Source organism: Hypanus sabinus, chromosome 9 (assembly GCF_030144855.1).
Source record: "Hypanus sabinus isolate sHypSab1 chromosome 9, sHypSab1.hap1, whole genome shotgun sequence".
NCBI classification, from domain to species: domain Eukaryota; kingdom Metazoa; phylum Chordata; class Chondrichthyes; order Myliobatiformes; family Dasyatidae; genus Hypanus; species Hypanus sabinus.
Window position 1 is genome coordinate 157,831,725 of NC_082714.1, and position 7,691 is coordinate 157,839,415.

The following is a 7,691-nucleotide window of genomic DNA, read 5'->3' on the forward strand; positions in this document are numbered from 1 at the left end:
CATGGACCCCATCTACTCTTCTCACTACCTTACTAAAGCAGTCAGCATAACCGGAGACCCCATGAGACGTGGATATTCTCTTTCCTCCCCTCTCCCATCATGCAGAAGATACAAAAACCTAAAAGCACATGCCATCAGGCTAAAGGACTCTACACTGTTATACGATGATTGAATATTCCTCTAGTACAATAAAATGGACTCTTGATTTCACAATCTATCTCGTCCAGGCATTGCACCCTATTCTCTGCACTGACTGGACTTTCTCTTTAGCTGTAACACTGTATTCTGCATTACGTTATGCATTTCCCTGTACGCCACTTCGACAGGTGGGCTAAACCAGGTGTGGGGGGTATATGGGGTGTCCAGGGAGGGGTAGAGCCTCTGGAGAAAGGGCTTGTCATACCCATTCAGGGGCAGCTCACTCACCTATGGTCCCCACTGGAACTCATCCTCCCTCAAAAACACCAGGGATAGGGTTCCTCGTATCCTCACCTACCACCTCACCAGCCTCCGCGTCCGGCACGTGATTCTCTGTCACTTCCGCCATCCCAACGGGAGCCCACCATCAAGCACATCACCCCCACTTTCCACTTCCTGCAGGGATCGCTCCCTTCGCAACTCACTGATCTCCCTCCTGACACGTATCCTTGCAAACGGAACAAGCGCTACACCTTCTCGCTCACCACCACTCAGGGCCCCAAACAGTCCTTCCAGACGAGATGGCACTTCACCTTTGAGCCTACTGGGGTCATTTACTGTATCCAGTGCACCTGGTGCGGCCTCCTGTGTATCGATGAGACCCGATGTAGATTGGGAGACCGTCTTGCCAAGCACCTACGCTCCATCCGCCAGAACAAGCGGGATCTCCCGGTGGCCACCCATTCAACTTTACTTCCCATTCCCATTCCGACATGTCAGTCCATGGCCACAATGAGATCACACTCAGGCTGGAGGAACAACTTATATTCCATCTGAGTGGCCTCCAACCTGATGACACCAACATCGATTTCTCAAACTTCACCCCCCTCTTTTACCATTCCTTACCCCTTTTTCCCCCTTTCACCTTATCTCCTTAACTGCCCATCCCTTCCCTCTGGTGCTCTTCCCTTCTTCCCTTTCTCCCATGGTCTTCTGTCCTCTCCTATCAGATTCCCTCTTCTCCAGCCATTTATCTCATTCACCAATCAACTTCCCAGCAATTTTCATCACCCCTCCCCCTTTCCCAGTTTCACCTATCACCTGCCACCCTGTACTTCTTCCTCCCCTCCCCTCACCTTCTTATTCTGACTTCTCCCCTCCCTTTCCAGTCCTGATGAAGGGTCTCAGTTTGAAATGCCGACTGTTCACTCTCTTCCATAGATGCTGCCTGGCCCGCTGAGTTCCTCCAGCATTTTGAGTGTGTTGCTTTGCTTTGGAGGCCCAGCGTCTGCAAATTTGCTCCTGTCTGGGGCACTCGGCTCTCACCTGTGGCTCCTTGTAGCTGTTGGCATGTGACAGCGGCCACACCCCGGTACACCACTTCGACAGGCAGGCCGAACCAGGTGAGGGTAACCAGCAGCCTCATATCCCGGAGAATGAGGACATGCAAAGTCAGCTCTGGCGGACTAGACAGCTGAGGCCTACAGTGAAATCCAATGGTTAGGGAAGTGGCATTGCAATGCTCTGTGGAGAGCGAAGGGCACGAGAAAGTTCATCCTCTGCAACTAAGGAAGACCCATTTTGTGACACTTGTTCGTACCACTGGATTTCTGAGGTTGAGAGAGTGGAACTGCAGTATACAACCCTGAGGTTTGTCTTCCCACACACAGCCAAGAAACAAAGAAAACCGTGGGAACCTGATCAAAGAACAACATCACCCCCCCATGCCCAAAACAAAATCACGCAAACAGCAACAAAAAAAGAGCGAGAAACACAGAATATAGAATACAAAATTGAAAGAGTCCAGCTCAGTCCATTATCTGCAGGTCGCCCCAATCAAAGTCACCCAAAATAGCACAAAAAGAGGAGGGACCAGAAGCCAGAAACACATCGTAACATGAACTAGAGTCCAGTCCACAAACCGCGTCGATTAAACCCTGCCCAAGATCCAGAACTAAGGCGCCATCCTCTGACAGCATTGAGCAAGAGGGAGAGAGAGACCAGTCAAACACAGGCACCTTCCTTTGGGAGCAGCGAGCAAGTGGCTGGTTAACGGCTCAGAATGCCCGCTCGCATTCTGCCCTCACCTCGACGGTCTCAACCTTTCTCTGTGCTTTAATTGGTGAGATCAGTAAGAAATGGAGGTGGTCAAGGGCTTGGGCCCATCTCCAGTCTTCTTGGCCTCGAGGCCACATGTTTCGCACAAAGCCTCAAGGAACCCTTCAGAGATAGCAAAGCACCAGATTGCTCAATTGGCCCAAAAACACACAAACAAAATGTAAATCACAGGCTCCAACAGTAGCAGAACCAGACTTGAAAGGAAAAAGAAGTCGTACAAGAAGTGTACGTCTCTCAAGAAATTTTACAAGGATGTTGCCTGGATTGGGGAGCATGCCTTATGAGAGAAGGTTGAGTGAACTCGGCCTTTTCTCCTTGGAGCGGCAAAGGATGAGAGGTGACCTGATAGAAGTGTGTGAGATGATGATGAGTGGATAGTCAGAGGCTTTTTCCCAGGGCTGAAATGACTGCCACAAGAGGACACAGGTTTAGGGTGCTGGGGAGTAGGTAGAGAGGAGATGTCAGGGGTAAGTGTTTTACTCAGAGTGTGGTGAGTGTGTGGAATGGGCTGCCGGCAACAGTGGTGGAGGCAGATACAATCGGGTCTTTTAAGAGACTTTTGGATAGGTACATGGAACTTAGTAAAATAGATGGCTATGGGTAAGGTAGGGACGTGTTTGGCACAACTTTGTGGGCTGAAGGGCCTGTTTTGTGGTGTAGGTTTTCTATGTTTCTATGCTCTGTGTTTAAGTGAAATAAGTAGTTTTGTGAACCATCTGGAGGATGTCACCATTGGCCACTTTGTTCACTGGCGCCAACTTCTTCTAGTCTGCCGCACGGGTTTCAACTGTTAGACAATAGACAGCCGCCACCATTATGTATTTCCCAGTAGCGCTTTGATGTACTGATGTGATGAAATGGTCTGTACTGACAGCGTGCAAAACAAGCTTTCCACTGTACCACAGTCCATGTTCCAATAATAAACTGATTCAAGGGGGCAGATCTCAACCCTATTCTCAGGGAAATGACAACGCCTCTACAGTTTATCTGCCTGAGATATATCTGCTCGATTATAGTATTTCCTCTCATGTACAGCCCAGAGTCATGTTATGGACCAACAATCAATCCATGTGTTTTTTTATTATTATTGCATTCTTTAACGCTTGTGTCTTTTGTGCTGCATCAGATCCTGAGTAAAAATGATCTTGTCCTCCTTTACACTTGTGGACAGAAAATAACGTTAAACAGTCCCGCCACCTAGGTTCTGCCTTGTTCTCACTGTTACCATCAGGGAGGAGATACAGAAGCCTCAAGGCACACACTCAGCGATTCAGGAACAGCTTCTTCCCCTCTGCCATCTGATTTCTGAATGGACACTGAGCCCATGAACTCTACCCCACTACTTTTTTTATTTCTATTTTTGCACAACTTACTTAATTTAACTATTATATATATATATTTCCTGTAATTCACAGTTTTTTCCTATCGTTATGTATTGCATTGTACTGCTGCCACAAAGGTAACAAATTTCATGACATATGCCGGTGATATTAAACCTGATTCTGATTCTGAATTTTAAATATTGAAGTACTGAGATTTGTCATCTACAGACTGCAGAATACTCTTGGAGGGCTGGTGACTATGAATTCTTCACCACTGTTATGTGTTTGATCCTGGGTCCCAGCCGCCAAAGTAATAAACAAATAGTCCTTTCCTTTACTCAGGATAGGCAGCTGAATCAGACATGAACAGCCATGCTGTGGATTGTAACCAGCGTTATCAGTGAGTCATGTACCTCACGTTAGAAAAAAGCATCTCTCTCAGATTAATGAAGGGCCCTTGTGAATCACCATCCCCGTTGTAAGAAGCTGGTGAAAGGTGGTGCGAGAGTGTGAGGTTGATCGGGGGGGGGGGGGGGAGAGGGTGGGTGGGAGAGAAACAGACAAAGAGAGAAAAAGAGCATGAGTGAGAAAGAGAGAGGGTGAGTGAGCGAATGATTGAGAAAGAGAGGGAGAGAGAGTGTGTCAGTGAGATGTAGAGAGAGAGAAGGCAAGTGAGAGAGAGAGAGAGAGAGAGAAGGTTAGAGAGAGAGAGAGAGCAAGAGAGAAAGAGAAAGGGGGAGAGAGAGAGTGCAGTGAGAAATAGATTGAGGAAAAGAGAGAGAGGGCAAGTGAGAGAGAGAGAAAGAAGAACAAGAGAAGAGAGAGGGGACCTGAGCAAGACAGTTAAAGTGAGAGAGAGAGAGAGAGAGAGAGAGACAGAGATGGGGGTGGGGTTGTGACAAGGGGGGTGGAGAATGAAAAAAGGGAAAAAGCAAGGTTTTTTCATTTCCATACAGCTGGTCAGATGAAAGAGCAAGCTTAGGGAGCAAGATAAAAGGGCACTGGGATTTCAAAAAAGAGCAATCTCTTCTTCATTTTTTTTTAAAAAAGGCTGAACCGACAATTATTATTGGCCTTGCAGAGCAAGTGTGATTGCGAGTTATTAGCATAAATTATCTCGCCCCCCTGGTCCTGAAAAGAACACATTAGGTTCCCCTTACTTCACACTTAATTACCGTAGTTACTCAGCTGTTACCAGAGGATAGAACAGGGACAGCAGACAGGGAGTCCTGAGCCAAATAGGGCATAAGTAATGCATAATCTGTTAACTGCATTGACGAGTGCAACAGTGCATTCGGATGTGGAGCTATCGATAATTGTAATTACACATTCTCCTTTCTGAAAGAGAAAGTACTGTATTCCGGTCATTTCTGCTGCCACGCTTGCAGGGGAGAAACCCGCTGGAGGGATCCCATTAAAATATTACATGGATAAGGGAAATGACACAGAATGCTGGAGGAACTCAGTAGGCCAGGCAGGCAGCAAAGGTTCATCAGGACCTGATGAAGAGCATCAGCCTGAAACGTCGACTCTTTACTTCTTTCTGCAGATAATGCCTGACCTGCTGAGTTCCTCCAGCATTCTGTGTGTGCGTGTTACTCTGGGTTTCCAGCATCTGTAGGGACTCTTGTGTTTAGAATCAGAATCAGGTTTGTTCTCATTGACATATGTCACGAAGTGTGCTGCCTTGCAGCAGTAGTACACTGCGATAACATAAATTATAATATATACACAGTACATATATTTTTAAAATTAAATAAGTAATGCAAAAAGAGAGCAAAAATAATTATGAAGTAACCAAAAATCGTCAGGAATTTGCAGGTTCTCCCCACGACCGCGTGGGTTTCCTCCGGGTGCTCCAGTTTCCTCCCACAGTCCAAAGACATACCGGTCAGTAAGTTAATTGGTCATTGTAAACTGTCTCGTAATTAGGCTAGGGTTAAATCGGGGGATTGCTGGGCAGCACGGCTCGAAGGGCCAGAAGGGCCTGTTCTGTGCTGTATCTCAATAGACAATAGACAGTAGGTGCAGGAGTAGGCCATTCAGCCCTTCTAGCCCACACCGCCATTCACTGTGATCATGGCTGATCATACACAATCAGTACCCCGTTCCTGCCCTCTCCCCATATCCCTTGACCCCGCTATCTATAAGAGCTCTATCTAACTCTCTCTTGAAAGCATGCAGAGACTTGGTCTCCACTGCCTTCTGGGGCAGAGCATTCCACATATCCACCACTCTCTAGGTGAAAAAGTTTTTCCGCATCTCTGTTCTAAATGGCCTACCCCTTATTCTTAAACTGTGGCCTCTAGTTCTGGACTCACCCATCAGCGGGAACATGCTTCCTGCCTCCAGTGTGTCCAATCCCTTAATAATCTTATATGTTTCAATCAGATCCCCTCTCATCCTCCTAAGTTCCAGTTGATGGATGCTGCCTTCTTGTGACAACACTCCTTGTGAATGGCGGGGAGGGCTTTGCCTGTGACGGACTGGGCTGTACCCCCCACTTTCTGTAGAGATCTCTGTTTCTGGGCTTTGGTGTTGCCATGCCAGGCCATGATGCAACTAGATAGGATACTCTCTAGTGCGCCTCTAGAAAAGGTTGTCCAAGTGTTAGGTGACATGCTGAATCCATGCAGACCTCTAGGAAGGTAGAGGCACTGCCGTGCTTTTTGTTTGTGACGGCAATTTCATGCTGGTCCCAGGACGGATCCTCTGGTACAATAACACCATGGGATGTAAAATTAATGAAGTTACTTACTTGGTGATACAGTGTGGAGTGGGCTCTTCTGGCCCTTTGAGCCACGCCGCCTCAGCAACCCGGTTAACCCTAAACTAACCACAGGAAAATCTGCATTACATTACAGCCCAGTATATCTTTGGACTGTGGGAGGAAACCAGATCACCCGGAGAAAACCCATGCGTTCCGTGGGGAGGACATACAGAGACTCCGTTCAGATTGGCACCGGAATGTCCCAAGCTGTAATAGCGTCGCACAAACCACTGCGCTACTGTGGCATCCAAGTTACTGACCCTCTCCACCTTTGATCCCCGATGATTCAAAGGTTGACGGATTCAAGGCGCACTTCCATTGAACTTTGGCCAGCTCCTCCCTCATAGCTCCATAGTTCCCTTTGTTCAACTGTAATACTGACACATTTGATTTTCCCTTCTCCTTCTCAAATTGTAGGTTAAAACATATCATATTATGGTCACTACCTCCTAATGGTTCCTTTACCCCCAGGTCCCTGATCAACTCCGGTTCATTGCACAACACTAAATCTAGAATCTCAATAAATACATATACAAGTTGGGAATCTGTCCTTGCAAAAGGAGATCCTGAAAGGCGCCTGATAAAGAGCATTTAAGATTATGAATTAGCATCAGAGTGGTTGTAGAGACGTGCATAAGTTACATTAATTCATGTTTATGTTAACTCTTGTCTGTCCTTGTCTTGTACTACGCTGCTGCTGCAAATATCTAATTTTCATGACATTTATACCTTATGATGGATGCCTATGATAACTATAAACTTGAACTTGAACAAGGGGCAACACAGTAGTGTAGTGGTTAGCACAACGCTTTACAGTACCAGCAACCCGGGTTCAGTTCCTGCTGTTGTCTGATGAAGGAAATGTACAATGGATTCTGTACATTTTCCCCATGACCGTGCAGGTTTTCCTCTGGGGGCTCCAGTTTCCTTCAACAGTCCAAAAACGTACCAGTTAGTGAGTTAATTGGTCATTGTAAAGTGTCCCATCCTAATGCTAGTATTAAATTGGGGGTTGCCGGGAGCTCCGGTTTCCTCCCACATTCTAAAAACCTACAGTTAAGGTTAGTAAGTAGTGGGCATGTAGACTGGTTAGTACGACACTGTCACAGCTGAGTTCGGAGTTCAATTCCAGCGTCGTTTCACAAGGAGTCTGTGTTTGTCCTCCCCATGGAATGATTGGGATTTCCATTGGGTGCTCCGGTTTCTTCCCACAGTCCAAGGATGTGCCAGGTAGGTTAATTGGTCATTGTAAATTATCCCGTGACTAGGTAAGGGTTAAAATGGGATTGTCGAGGGTTGCTGTGGTGGCGTGGCTTAATGGGCTGTAAACAGCCTACTCTGTG